Below are 15789 nucleotides of genomic sequence, written 5' to 3' on the forward strand. Positions count from 1 at the left end.
AATATTATGAGAATGAGAGATATACTCCAGAAAGCTGGAGTAGCTATATTAATTTCAGACAAAGCAGAACTCAGAATAAAGAAAATTATCAGGGATAAAGAGGGACATTACATAATGAGAAAGTGGTCAATTCTCCAAGAAGACATAACAATCTTATTTATGTGCCTAAAAAGAGAGTGACAAAATATTAGAGGTAAAAACTGATTAAACTAAAGGGGGAAATAGACAATACACTTTTACAGTTGGAGATATCAGCACCTCTCTTTCAATAATTGATAGATCATCAAGCAGACAAAAAATTAGTAATATAATTGACCCAAACAACACTGTCAATCAACTCAATCTGATTGACATTTAGAGAATACTGTCTCCAAAAACAGTGGGATATACATATTCACAAGCTCACATGGAACATTTCCAGAGTTAGAACCAGTCTGAGCCATAAAATAATTTAACAAATTTAAAGTATAGAAATCATGCAAAGTATGTAATCAGCACACAATGACATTAAATAAGAATTTAACAATAGATGATAGAAAATTCCAGAAGAGTTAGAAATTTAAAAGCACACTCTTAAATACTATAAGAAGAACAAGTCTCAAGAGAAACTTAGAAATATTCTGTTTTAAATTAAAATGAAAATGTTTTCAAACTTTTGGGAGAACACAGCAAAAGTATCAAAGTATAGAGCAATAAATTTGTATATAAGAAAAGAAGATCTGAAATCAATAATCTAGGCCTCCATCTTAAGAAACTAGGAAAAATGGGCGCCTGGGTGGCTCAGTCATTAAGCGTCTGCCTTCAGCTCAGGTCATGATCTCAGGGTCCTGGGATTGAGCCCCGCATCGGGCTCCCTGCTCTGCGGGAAGCCTGCTTCTCCCTCTCCTACTCCCCCTGCTTGTGTTTCCTCTCTTGCTGTGTCTCTCTCTGTCAAATAAATAAATAAAATCTTTAAAAAAAAAGAAACTAGGAAAAAAAACAGCAATTTAATCCTAAAGTGATTATTAGAAAAGACATAATAAAAGCTACAGCATAAATCAATGATATTGAAATGAGGAAAATAATAGAGAAAATTAATGAAGCCAAAAGCTAGTTCTTTGAAATGATCAATAACATTGATAAACTTCTAACCAGGTAAACAAACAAGACACAAATTATCAATAAAATAAATGAAAGATAGTTCATCAATGTTATTACTATGAACCATAAAATGATAAAATATAATACTATGAACAACTCTATGCCCACACATTTAATAACTTAAATAAAAGGGACCAAGTCCTTAGAAGACAAACACTACAAAACCTCATAGAAGAAGAAAAAAATAATCTGAATTGGACTATATTAAAGTATATGAATGAATAATAAATTTCCAAAAATTAAGCACCAGGACAAGCTAGTCTTAGTAGTGAATTGTACCAAATACTCAAGGAAGAAATGACAGTAATTTGCCACAATCTTTTCAAGAAAATAGAAGTAGGAGGAACATTTCCTAATCAATTCTGTGAGTCCAGCATTACACTAATATTAAGACCAGATAAACACATTACAAAAAAAGAAAACTATAGTTCAGTATCTCTCACAAACATAAATGCGAAAATCATCAAGAAAATAGTAGCAAATAATATCCAGTGTGTATGAAAAGAATTACAGAGCACAAACAGTTGTGATATTCCAGGTTTGCAAAGCTGGTTCAACATTTGAACATCTATTAAATTAATCCACCACTCCCACAGGTTAAAGAAGAAAAACCATGTGACTATGTTAATTGATGTAGAAAAAGCAATTGGAAAAATCTAACATCCATTGATTAAAAAATGTTTATTGAACTAGAAATAGAAGAGAACTTCCTCAACTTATTAAATATCTACAAAAAAAAAAACATTTAAAATGCTACTTAATTGTGAGAAAATGGATTCTTTTCTCTAGCGGGAATAAGGCAAACCTGTCCTCTCTCACCATTCCTACTAAACAAACTAAACATTACTATTCTATTGTAATAGAACAATAAAATGAAATAAAAATTATACAGATTGAGAATACAGAAACAAAGACTCCTTTGTGTTGCTGCCTTTGTTTGCAGATGAAAAAAATTATCTATTTAGAATATTTCTTAGAATTAGCAAATAAAAAATACTGTAACTTATAAGCAAGTATATCAAAGTTGAAGTATAAAGGTTAATATACAAAATCAATTGCTTTTCCACATACAAGGAATGAACAATTTGAATTTGAAATCCCCTAAAAAAATGAAACAATACCATTTATAATAGCATCCCCAAAATAAAATACTCAGGTATAAATCTAATAAAATATGTACAAGATCTAAGTGCATAAAATTTAAAATGTCTGATAAAAATCAAAGATCTAGGTCCCAGGAATTCAGCTAGATAGGGATCATACCATTCTGAACACCTACAAACTCAACAGGAGATGGAAGAAAAGAATATCAGCAACTCTCTGAACAGAAAAGCGACCACTTTCTGAAAGGTAGGACATGCAGAGAAGTGAATCTGAGGTGATATTTGGGAAGATAGTTGGCAGTGGAGGGGGCCTCCATCCACTGCTACTGGCTAGTGACAGAGCAGCAGAGCACAAAATTGAAAATTTTAGAATTCGGCTCTGCTGAGGGACATCACTCCAGTGGCTAAGTGGGGGATGGAACCCTCGCTGGGACAGTGTGGTCTCAGGAACCTCGGGGTCACAGAAAGACCATGGGTGCCTGAGTGCGGCAGAGCTCCCAGGTATGGGACGGGGAAGCCGGCTGCAGAGACAGAGCTGAGGAGTGGGCTCTCAACTCAGGGTTGCCATAAACCGTGATCTGCGGCACAGTCGGGCCACTACTCCTCCAGCAGGGACCCAACAAGCGGCAGATCAGGGGAGACTCCCCTTCCTCTGCTGGGAGGAGTGGCATGGGAGCACACCCCAGGAATCTGCTGGGTTTGGAGACTCCACACGGGGTTGTGTGCCAGAGATAGAAATGCTCGGTCACAGGCCAGGTGAGCATGCAGTGTGGCCAGAGACCGGGGATACAGGAGTGATTGACTGCTTCTCTCTGGGGGCGCACCGAGGAGTGGGGAAGTTGTTTGCTCCTCCAGGGTGGAGATTGGGAGGCCACAATTTTCACTCTTTTCCTCCAAAGCTGTAGGGAAAGCTTTCAGGGAACAAAAGCTCCCTAGAGCAAACCCCAGCAGATCATTTAGCCGAGCCCCTGGCAAGGGTGGGGCAATTCCGCATCCAGCAAAGACATTTGAGAACCAGGGCAACAGGCCCCTCCCACAGAAGATCGGCAAGAACAGCCAGCCAAGACCAAGTTTACCGATCAATGAGAAGGGCAGAACTCCAGCACTAGGGAAATACTGCACATAGAATTCATGGCTTTTTTCCCATGATTCTTTAGTCTTTCAAAGTTAATTTTTTTAATTTTCTTTCTTTTCTTTTTCTTTTTTCTTTCTTTCCCTTTCTTTTCCCTGATTTCAGGTCTCTTCTGGTTTGTTTAGTGTATATTTTTCTGAGGTCGTTGTTACCCTGTTAACATTTTGTTCTCTCATTCATCTATTCTCCTCTGGACAAAATGACAAGATGGAAAAAATAACCTCAAAAAAAAAGAACAAGAGGCAGTACCGACTGCCAGGGACCTAATCAATACAGACATTACTAAGATGTTGGAACTGAGTTCAGAATGGTGATTTTAAAGATACTAGCTGGGATAGAAGAAAGCATGGAAGATACTAGAGAAACCCTTTCTGGAGAAATAAAAGAACTAAAATCTAACCAAGGGGCGCCTGGGTGGCTCAGTCATTAAGCGTCTGCCTTCGGCTCAGGTCAGGATCTCAGGGTCCTGGGATCGAGCCCCACATTGGGCTCCCTGCTCAGCGGGAAGCCTGCTTCTCACTCTCTCACTCCCCCTGCTTGTGTTTCCTCTCTCGCTGTGTCTCTCTCTGTCAAATAAATAAATAAAATCTTTAAAAAAAAAATCTAACCAAGTCAAAATCAGAAAGACTATTAATGAGATGCAATAAAAAATGGAGGCTCTCACTGCTAGGATAAATGAGGCAGGAGAGTGAATCAGTGATATAGAAGACCAAATGTTGGAAAATAAAGAAGCTGAGAAAAAGAGAGATAAACAACTACTGGATCAGGAGGGCAGGATTCAAGACATAAGTGATACCATAAGACAAAACAATATTAGAATAATTGGGATCCAGAAGAAGAAGAAAGATAGAGGGGGGCAGAAGGTATATTGGAGCAAATTATAGCAGAGAACTTCCCTATTCTGGGGAAGGAAACAGGCAGCAAAATCCAGGAGGCACAGAGAACCACCCTCAAAATCAATAAAACTAAGTCAACACCCCGACATCTAATAGTAAAACTTACGAGTCTCAGAGACAAAGAGAAAATCTTGAAAGCAGCTCGGGATAAGAGATCTGTAACCTACAATGGTAGAAACATTAGATTGGCAACAGACCTATCCACAGAGACCTGGCAGGCCAGAAAGGACTGGCATGATATATTCAGAGCACTAAAGGAGAAAAAATATGCAGCCAAGAGTACTATATCCAGCTAGGCTGTCATTGAAAATAGAAGGAGAGATAAAAAGCATCCAGGACAAACAAAAAATAAAGGAATTTGCAAACACGAAACCAGCCCTAAAAGAAATATTGAAATGGGTCCTCTAAGCAAAGAGAGAGCCTAAAAGTAATATAGACCAGAAAGGAGCACAGACAATATACAGTAACAGTCACCTTACAGGCAATACAATGGCACTAAATTCCTATCTTTCAATAGTTACCCTGAATGTAAATGGACTCAATGCCCCAATCAAAAGACACAGGCTATCAGATTGGATAAAAAAAAATAAGAGCCATCGATATGCTATCTGCAAGAGACTCATTTTAGACCCAAAGACAACCCCAGGTTGAAATTGAGGGGGTGGAAAACCATGTACCATGCTAATGGATACCAAAAGAAAGCTGGGGTGGCAATCCTTATATCAGACAAATTAGATTTTAAACCAAAGACTATAATAACAGATGAGGAAGGATACTATATCCTACTTAAAGGGTCTATCCAACAACAAGATCTAACAATTGTAAATATCTATGCCCCTAACATGGTAGCAGCCAATTATATAAGCCAATTAATAACAAAAGCAGAGACACACATCGACAACAATACAATAATAGTGGGGGACTTTAACACCCCCCACTGAAATGGACAGATCATCTAAGCAAAAGATCAACAAGGAAATAAAGACTTTAAATGACACACTGGACCAAATGGACTTCACAGATATATTCAGAACATTCCATCCCAAAGCAAAAGAATACACATTCTTCTCTAGTGCCCATGGAACATTCTCCAGAATAGATCACATCCTAGGTCACAAATCAGGTCTCAACCAGTACCAAAAGTTTGGGATCATTCCCTGCCTATTTTCAGGCCACAATGCTTTGAAACTAGAACTCAATCACAAGAGGAAAGTCGGAAAGAACTCAAATACATGGAGGCTAAAGAGCATCCTAATAAAGAATGAATGGGTCAACCAGGAAATTAAAGAAGAACTAAAAAAATTCATGGAAACCAATGAAAATGAAAACACAACTGTTCAAAATCTTTGGGATACAGCAAAGGCAGTCCTAAGAGGAAAGTATATAGCAATACAAGCCTTTCTCAAGAAACAAGAGAGGCCTCAAATACACAACCTAACCCGACACCTAAAGGAGCTGGAGAAAGAAAAGTAAATACAGCTTAAACCCAGCAGGAGAAGAGAAATAATAAAGATCAGAGCAGAAATCAATGAAATAGAAACCAAAAGAACAGTAGAACAGATCAACGAAACTAGGAGCTGGTTCTTTGAGAGAATTAACAAGATTGGTAAACTCCTGGCCAGACTTATCAAAAAGAAAAGAGAAATGACCCAAATAAATAAAATCATGAATGAAAGAGGAGAGATCACAACCAACACCAAAGAAATACAATTATAAGAACATATTATGAGCAACTCTATGCCAGCAAATTAGATAATCTGGAAGAAATGGATGCATTCCTAGTGATGTATCAGCTACCAAAACTGAACCAGGAAGAAATAGAAAACCTGAACAGACCTATAACCACTAAGGAAATTGAAGCAGTCATCAAAAATCTCCCAACAAACAAGAGTCCAGGACGAGATGGCTTCCCAGGGGAATTCTAGCAAACATTTAAAGAAGAATTAATACCTATTCTTCTGAAACTGTTCCAAAAAATAGAAATGGAAGGAAAACTTCCGAACTCGTTTTATGAGGCCACCATTACCTTGATCCCCAAACCAGACAAAGACCCCATCAAAAAGGAGAATTACAGACCAATATCCCTGATGAACATGGATGCAAAAATTCTCACCAAACTACTAGCCAATAGGATCCAACAGTACATTAAAAGGATTATTCACTACGACCAAGTGGGTTTTATCCCTGGGCTGCAAGTTTGGTTCAACATCTGCAAATCAATCAATGTGATACAATACATTAACAAAAGAAAGAACAAGAACCATATGATCCTCTCAATAGATGCAGAAAAAGCTTTTGACAAAGTACAGTATCCTTTCTTGATCAAAACTCTTCAGAGTATAGAGATAGAGGGTACATACCTCAATATCATAAAAGCCATCTATGAAAAACCCACAGTGAATATCATTCTCAATGGGGAAAACTGAGAGCTTTCCCCCTAAGTTCAGGAACAAGGCAGGAATGTCCACTATCACCACTGCTATTAAATATACTATTAGAAGTCCTTCCCAGAACAATCAGACTACTAAAAGAAATAAAAAGCATCCAAATTGGCAAAGAAGAAGTCAAACTCTCACTCTTTGCAGTTAATATGATACTTTATGTGGAAAACCCAAAAGACTCCACCCCAACACTGCTAGAACTCATACAGGAATTCAGTAAAGTGGCAAGATATAAAATCAATGCACAGAAATCAGTTCATTCCTATAGAACAACAACAAGACAGAAGAAAGAGAAATGAAGGAGTCAATCCCATTTATAATTGCACCCCAAACCATAAGATACCTAGGCATAAATCTAACCCAAGAGGCAAAGAATCTGTACTCAGAAAAGTATAAAATACTCATGAAAGAATTTGAGGAAGACACAAAGAAATGGAAAAACATTCCATGCTTATGGATTGGAAAAACAAATATTGTGAAGATGTCAATACTACCTCTAGCAAGCTACACATTTAATGCAATCCCTATCAAAATACCATCAACGTTTTTAAAGAAATGGAACAAATAATCTAAAATGTGTATGGAACCAGAAAAGACCTCAAATAGCCAGAAGAATGTTGAAAAAGAAAAGCAAAGCTGGTGGCATCACAATTCCGGACTTCAAGCTCTATTACAAAGCTGTCATCATCAAGACAGTATGGTACTGGCACAAAAACAGACACATAGATCAATGGAACAGAATAGAGAGCCCAGAAATGGACCCTCAACTCTATGGTCACCTAATCTTCGACAAAGCAGGAAAGAATGTCCAATGGAAAAAAGACAGTCTCTTCAACAAATGTTGCTGGGAAAATTGGACAGCCACATGCAGAAGAATGAAACTGGACCATTTCCTTACACCACACACAAAAATAGACTCAAAATGATTGAAAGACCTCAATGTGAGTCAGGAGTCCATCAAAATCCTAAAGGAGAACGCAGGTTCTTCGACCTCAGCTGCAGCAACTTCTTCCTAGAAACATCACCAAAGGCAAGGGAAGCAAGGGCAAAAATGAACTATTGGGACTTCGTCAAGATAAAAAGCTTTTTCATAGCAAAAGTAACAGTCAACAAAACCAAAAGACAACCGACAGAATGGGAGAAGAGATTTTCAAATGACATATCAGATAAAGGGCTAGTATCCAAAAGCTATAAAGAACTTATCAAACTCAACACCCAAAGAACAAATGTTCCTATCAAGAAATGGTCAGAAGACATGAACAGACTTGTATCCAAAGAAGACATCCAAATGGCCAACAGACACATGAGAAAGTGCTCAACATCACTCGGCATCAGGGAAATCCAAATCAAAACCTCAATGAGATACCACCTCACAATAGTCAGAATGGCTAAAATTAACAAGTCAGGAAACAGCAGATGTTGGCAGGGATGCAGAGAATGGGGAACCCTCCTACACTGTTGGTCGGATTTCAAGCTGGTGCAGCCATTCTGGAGAACAGTATGGAGGTTCCTCAAAAAGTTGAAAATAGAGCTACCATACGACCCAGCAATTGCACTATTGGGTATTTACCCCAAAGATACAAATGTAGGGATCCGAAGGGGTATGTGCACCCTGATGTTTATAGCAGCAATGTCCACAATAGCCAAACTATGGAAAGAGCCAAGATGTCCATCGACAGATGAATGGATAAAGAAGAAGTGGTGTATATATATATACAATGGAATATTATGCAGCCATGAAAAGGAATGTAATCTTGCCAATTGCAATGCCATGGATTGAACTGGAGGGTATTATGCTGAGCGAAATAAGTCAATCAGAGAAAGACATGTATCATATGATCTCACTGATATGAGGAATTCTTAATCTCAGGAAACAAACTGAGGGTTGCTGGAGTGGTGGGGGTGGGAGGCATGGGTTGGCTGGGTAAAAGACATTGGGGTGGGTATGTGCTATGGTGAGTGCTGTGAATTGTGTAAGACTGTTGAATCACAGACCTGTACCTCTGAAACAAATAATACATTGTATGTTAAAAAAAAAAAAAGGAGAGGATAGCAGGAAGGGAAAAATGAAGGGGGGGAAATGGTTGGGGGAGACGAACCATGAGAGACTATGGACTCTGAGAAACAAACTGAGGTTTCTAGAGGGGAGGGGGGTGGGGGAATGTGTTAGCCTGGTGATGGGTATTAAAGAGGGCACGTACTGAATGGAGCACTGGTGTTTTATGCAAACAATGAATCATGGAACACTACATTAAAAACTAATGATGTAATGTATGGTGATAACATAACATAATAAAAAAAATTCATTTCAGCCGAAAAAAAAAATCAAAGATCTAAAGGAATTAAAAGCTTTTTGTGTGTTTATGAGCTGGAAGATGTTATATTATTAATATGTCCCATCTTCCCAACTTTATCATTAGATTAGACAAAACTCCAATTAAAACCATAAGGCTATTTTGTAGATTTTAACAAACTAATTCTAAAGATTATATGGAAAGGAAAACACCTAGAATATCCAGCATAATCCTGAAAAAGAACAACGTTGGAGGAATCTCACTATCTGATTTCAAGGTTCCATATAAACCTACAGTAATGAAAATAATTTGGTATTAGTACAATAATAACTACATAGGTTAGTGGAACAATATAGAAATTCTAGAAATGAACCCACACAAATATAGCCAATTGAATTTTGACAATGGAGCAGAGCTAATTTAATGAGAAAGAATAGTTCTTCCAACTAATGTCACCAGAACAATTATATGTTCATAAGCAAAAACAAAAATAAATCTGACAAAGACCTTACATATTTCAACATAATTAATTCAAAAGGAATCATAGACTTAAATTTAAAATGTGAAACTATAAAAAATGTAGAAGAAAACATAGGAAAAATATTGGTGAACTTGGATTTAGTAATGAGTTTTTAGTGTGACACCAAAAACAAGATTAGTCAAAGAAAACAAAATAATCTGGACCTTATGAAAACGAAAAAAAATCTGTTTTTCTGAAGACACAATTAAGAGTGAAAAGACAAACTACAAACTGAGGGAACATATTTGCAAAACACTTATCTGTTATAGGGCTTCTTTCCAATATATGCAACTCAAAAATAACAGAACAAACAACCCATAATGGACAAAAGTATAAAAAACACTCCATAGAAGAATTATTCAGATGGAGAATAATCATAATCATATGATGATCAGCATCATTTATAATTAGAGTACTGTGAATTAAAACGAGTTATCTCTATACATCAATTAGAAAAGTACAAATAACTAACAATGTTAATTGCTAATGAGGATACAGACCAACAGGAACTCTAAATCACTGATGATAAAAGTGCAAAATGGTACAGTCACTTTGGAATACAGCTGGAAGTTTCTTACACAGACAAACATAGATAAACACAGTTCTTTTTATAAATAAACATGTCATAAACATATGAATTTATGAACCAGCAATCATGCTCCTAGGGATTTATACAAATGACTTCAAAACATCCACACAGAAAGCTGCAGGCTGAATGATAATGTTTACAGGAGATTTAGTCATAATTGCCAAAAGCTTGAAGTAACCAAAATACTGTTCAATAGTGAATGAAAAAACAATATTGGTACATTTATAAAATAAAATATTATTCCATGATGAAAATGAATGTTATCAAGTCATGAAAAGCCATAGATGAATCTTAAATGCATATTGCTAAGTGAAAGAAGCCAGTCTGTATGGGTTGCATACTGTATTTATATAACATTCCAGAAAATGAAAAACAAAACATAGCAACAGTAAAAAGATTGATGATTTTTAGGGCTTCAGGAGAAAAGGGGAGGGTTGACTAGTTAAAGCAAATAGAAATTTTCAGGGCAGTGAAACTAATCTTTCTGATACTAAAAGGGTAGATACATGACACAGTGCATTGATGAAAACCCATGGAAATTTATAGTACATGAGTGACCCTAAATGAATATAAATTTTTAAAAAATTACTTAGGAGATTAAGGGACCTCAGGATGGATCACATGATGTAACAAAACAATCTCACTGTATTAAAAATGTATACAAAATGCATGAAACAGACACACTGTAGAGGGTGAGGGATAAAGTTTCTAACCTAAATAGTTTGGGAAATGAGCGGAGATTAAAGGCAAAAGACTCTGTATATAAGCACTGGACTATAGTGAATTAAGTTATTTCCCTCAGGGGTAGAGGTAAACAATTCTGACTCCACTATAAACATATGCTGAAATTGAACAATTAAATAAACATATAGTGCAAGGAGGGAGTCGGGTTTCTCACTGTTGGAGTGGGAGGTTACAAGTAAGAAAGGGCAGGAAGGTAACATGATCAATGTGTTCATAAATTAGAGTTTGAAACATCAATATAAACTCATATTTAGCTTAATATAGGTACAAATGATTTCTTATAAAAATACTTATAGATAACTATGTACATGGGTTAGTATACATACACATATTTCCATGCTTTGTAGCTGAGAGGGATAGAAATAATGCCACCCCAATAGCAAAGTGCACATCTAGCTACCAGACTTGATTTCTAATACTATATTCTCTAATCAAAAAAAGTCAGGACATGTTGAAGAAAAACCTTAAGTTAGGACTATGAAAGAAAGTATAAAAAAGAACCTGTAGTGCCAAAAAGTAAAAAAGTACTAAAAATATGACTCACAACAAATTATTAAATGAGGCAACTGAAAGTGAACTCCCCATGGCCAAAGCTGTCTAGAAATTTGAGCAACACAGTAAGTAAAGCTGTATGAGATAATAATCTAATGTTGAAAATAAATACCTTCAAATTCATGTTTATATTAATGAATGGTTGAAAGAATAAATAAATTGGGAAGAAGAGACAAATAATCCATGCAGAAAAATTTCCAAATAATTCATTTAGATATTCCACCTCCAGTGAAGTGGAGCATATCTCTCCATACCTTACGTAAGGTTATGCTTTGCATAATGACGTCTGCTCCAAAGAATACAGCACAAAAAAGGAGGAAAAAGTAACTTTACAGTGGATGAAACTAACAAATATTTCCTCAGCAGAGTAATCATGGTTAATATCAGTGATAAGTGATGTTGACAGAGTGTACCCTTGATATGATGTGAGGGAAATGGCAATTTATCTCTGTGGTATTCCTCCAAAACATCATAAATCCCAAACTAACCATGAGAAAAATATCAGACATCTTAAAATTTATGTTTTCTATAAAGGTAGACATCCTACAATATCAATATTCCTCAAAATTACCAATGCTATCAAAATCAAGAAATGTCTAAGAAACTGTCACTGTCAAGAGAAACTTAAAGCAACATGATGACTAAATATAAAGCATTATCTTGGATGGGATATTGAAGCAGAAAATGACATTAAGTAAAAACTAAGTAAATCTAAATAAATTGTGGTCTTTTAGTTATAATAATGCATCAATATTGGTCCATTCATTGTAGCAAATATACCACACTAGGGTAAGTTGTTAATAATAGGGGAAAGTAGGTGTGTGGGAAATGGGAGCTCTTGTACTAACTTCAAATTACTTTGTAAATCTAAAACTGCTCTAAAGTAAAAAGAATATCAGAAAATATACCTGAAAACATCCAAATTTGGTGAAAAATACCAGTATGCAGCAAATTTAAAACATATAAATAAAATCTAAGAACATCATAGTAAAACTGATGAAAACCGGAGTACAGAGAAAATCTTGAAAACAGAAAAAAAGGCTATATTATAAAAGGAGAGAAATTTACACAAAATTGTTGTGACCTTCTTATCAGAAACAATGGAGGCCTCATGATTCTAAAATGTTAAAATTCTTTATACAGTGAAAAAATTTCTTATAAATGAAGAAAAATGAAGATTTTTCAGATAAACAAAAGATAAGCGAATTAATTACAAGAATACCCTTAATAAATAATGCTGGAGGAAATTTTTTAGGATAATGGACAACCATATTAGATGGAATCTCAAATCTCCAGGTGGAATAAAAATGCCAGAAATGGTTAATATGTGGTTAAATATAAAAGACTATTTTTTCTCTTAATTTCTATAAAAACAACTGACTTTTCAAAGTTTTTTTTTTTTTTTGTATTTTGTTTTAAAATACTCATGGGACTAGATATGAAAAACAACAGAATAATTAATGGGGGTAAATGGACCTCAATTCCTATAAGAATCTTACATTTTATGTGAAAGGGTAAAATATTAATTCTAAAAAGGATACACATGTTGATCCCTAGAGAAATCAATAAAAATGCTAAAAAGTAGATGTAATACACCATTAGAAAAAATAAAATAGAATACTAAAGATATTTTAAATCACTTAAAATTAAGGTAGAAATGAATAAGATGATAGACAAACATGAGACAAATACCAATTATACATATGTATATATGTAATATATTTTAATATATAAATACATACAAATTTAATTATATATAATTATATTTAATAATTAATAAGATAGTACTACTAAGTTCTTATATAGCAATAATTATTTTAAATGTAAATGGTTTAAATTCTCCAATCAAAAGGCATTGAATGGCTGAAATGATTTAATAAACATGTGCAAGGCTGGCTTCACAACCCAGGATGCCCCCAGGGCTGTCTTCCCCTCCACCGTGGGGCACCCCTGGCACCAGGGTGTGATGGTGGGCATGGGCCAGAGGACTCCTACATGGGTGATGAGGCCCAGAGCAAGAAGGGCATCCTGACCCTGAAGTACCTCATCGAGCATGGTATCATCACCAACTGGGATGACATGGAGATATGGTACCACAACTTCTGCAATGATTTGCATGTGGCCCCCAAGCAGCACCCCATGCTACTAACCAAGGCCATCCTGAAGCCCAAGGCCAACCATGTGAAGATGACCCAGATCATGTTTGAGACTTTCAACATCCCAGTCATGTAGGTGGCCATCCAGACCATGCTGTCCTGTACTCCTCTCATTATACCACTGGCATTGTGTTGGACTTTGGTGACTGGGTCACCCACACTGTGCATATCTACGAGGGGTACACCCTTCTCCATGCCATCCTGCATCTGGATTTGGCTGGCTGGGACCTGATGGACTACCTCATGAAGATCCTCATGGAGCATGGCTACAGCTTCACCACCATTGCTGAGCAGGAAATTATGTGTGACATCAAGGAGAAGCTGTGCTACGTTGCCCTGGACTTTGAGCAGGAGATGGCCACTGTGGCTTCCAGCTCCTCCCTGGAGAAGAGTTAGGAGCTGCCAGATGGGCAGGTCATCACGATTGACAATGTGCAGTTCTACTGCCCTGAGGCACTCTTCCAGCCTTCCTTCCTGGGCATGGAATCCTGTGGTATCTGTGAAACTACCTTCAACTCCATCATGAAGTGTGATATAAACATCTGCAAGGACCTCTACACCAACAAAGTGCTGTCTGGTGGGGCCACCATATACCCCAGCATCACTGACAGGATGCAGATCACTGTCCTGGCACCCAGCACAATGAAGATCAAGATCATCACACCCTCTGAACACAAGTACTCTGTGTGGATCAGCAGCTTCACTCTGGTCTCACTATCCACCTTCCAGCAGATGTGGATCAGCAAGCAGGAGTACCACAAGTAAGGTCTCTTCATCATCCACTGCAAATGCTTTTAGGCAGACTGTTACTTTAGTCACACCCCTTCTTGACAAAACCTAACTTGCACAGAAAACAAAATGAGATTGGCATGGCTTTATGTGTTTTGGTCTTTGACTTTTTAAAATTTCTTTTTATTTTGGTTTTTTTTTTGCTTTGCTTTATTTTATTTTTCATTTTGTTTTTGGTGATTGACTCAGGATTTAAAGACTAGAACAGTAAAGGTAACAGCAGTTGGTTGGGGAGAGCATCCCCAAAGTGTTACAGTGTGGTCAAGGACTTTATACATTGTTCTTTTTCTAAAATAGTCACTCCAAATATCATGAGATTCATTGTTACAGGAAGTCCCTTGCCTTCCCAAAAGCCACTCCATTTCTCCCTGAGATAGAAAGGCCAGTACTTGTGGAGCTCACACAGGAGAGGGTGATAGCATTGCTTTTGTGTAAATTATGCAGTCCATTAAAAAAAATCTTCATTTTAATACTTGTTATTTTTGTTTTATTTTGAATGGTCTGCCATCATGGCCCCCTTCTATGCCCCCCCTCCCCACAACTTGAGATGTATGAAGGCTTTTGGTCTCCCTGGGAGTATGGTTGAGGCATGGAAGCTGCCAGGGCTTACCAGTACACTGACTCACTGATTTGAGACCAGTTCAATAAAGTGCACATCTTAACGAAAAGAAAAAAACAAGGTCCAACTATATGCTGTATATAAGAGACTCACTTGAGCTTTAAGGATATATAGATATAAGGATAGATAGATAGATAGATAGATAGATAGATAGATAGATAGATGATAGATAGATAATTAGCTCAAAGAGAAGGGATGGAAAAAGATAACCTATGTAAATGAAAACTAAAAGACAAAAAAGATAGTTATATCAGACAAGACATACCTCAAGTCAAAAACTATAAGAGACAAAGAAGACCATTATACTATGATAAAGGAATAAATACATTGAGAGCATAAAACAGTTGCAAATATATGTGCACTCATTATCAGAGATGACAAATATATTAAACAAATACTAACAGAATTGAAGGGGGAAGTAGAAAAATACAATAATAATGGGCATCTGGGTGGCTCAGTCGTTGGGTGTCTGCCTTCAGCTCAGGTAATGGTCCCAGGGTCCTGGGATTGAGCCCCACATCAGGCCCCCTGCTTGGCGGGAAGCCTCCTTCTCCCTCTCCCACTCCCCCTGCTTGTGTTCCCTCTCTCGCTGTGTCTCTTTCTGTCAAATAAATAAATAAAATCTTAAAAAAAAAAAAAAAGAAAAATACAGTAATGGTATTTCAACAATGGGTAGATCATCCAGACATAAAATCAATAGGGAAACATTGGACTTCAACCATACTTTAGATCATGTAAACCTAATAAACATAAAGATCATTCCTTCCAACAGCAGTAAAATATACACACTTCTTAAGTACTCATGGAACATTCT

General features: G+C 36.6%; 1 pseudogene; it reads left to right on the forward strand.

The window, feature by feature from the left end:
* The first annotated feature begins 13293 nt into the window (after positions 1–13293).
* On the forward strand, positions 13294–14449 carry LOC123849530 (actin, cytoplasmic 1-like; annotated as a pseudogene).
* Positions 14450–15789: the final 1340 nt, after the last annotated feature.

The sequence above is a fragment of the Mirounga angustirostris genome, unplaced genomic scaffold (assembly GCF_029215605.1).
Source record: "Mirounga angustirostris isolate CCGP_5_RB_7025 unplaced genomic scaffold, mMirAng1.0.hap1 SCAF_11, whole genome shotgun sequence".
Classification (NCBI taxonomy): domain Eukaryota; kingdom Metazoa; phylum Chordata; class Mammalia; order Carnivora; family Phocidae; genus Mirounga; species Mirounga angustirostris.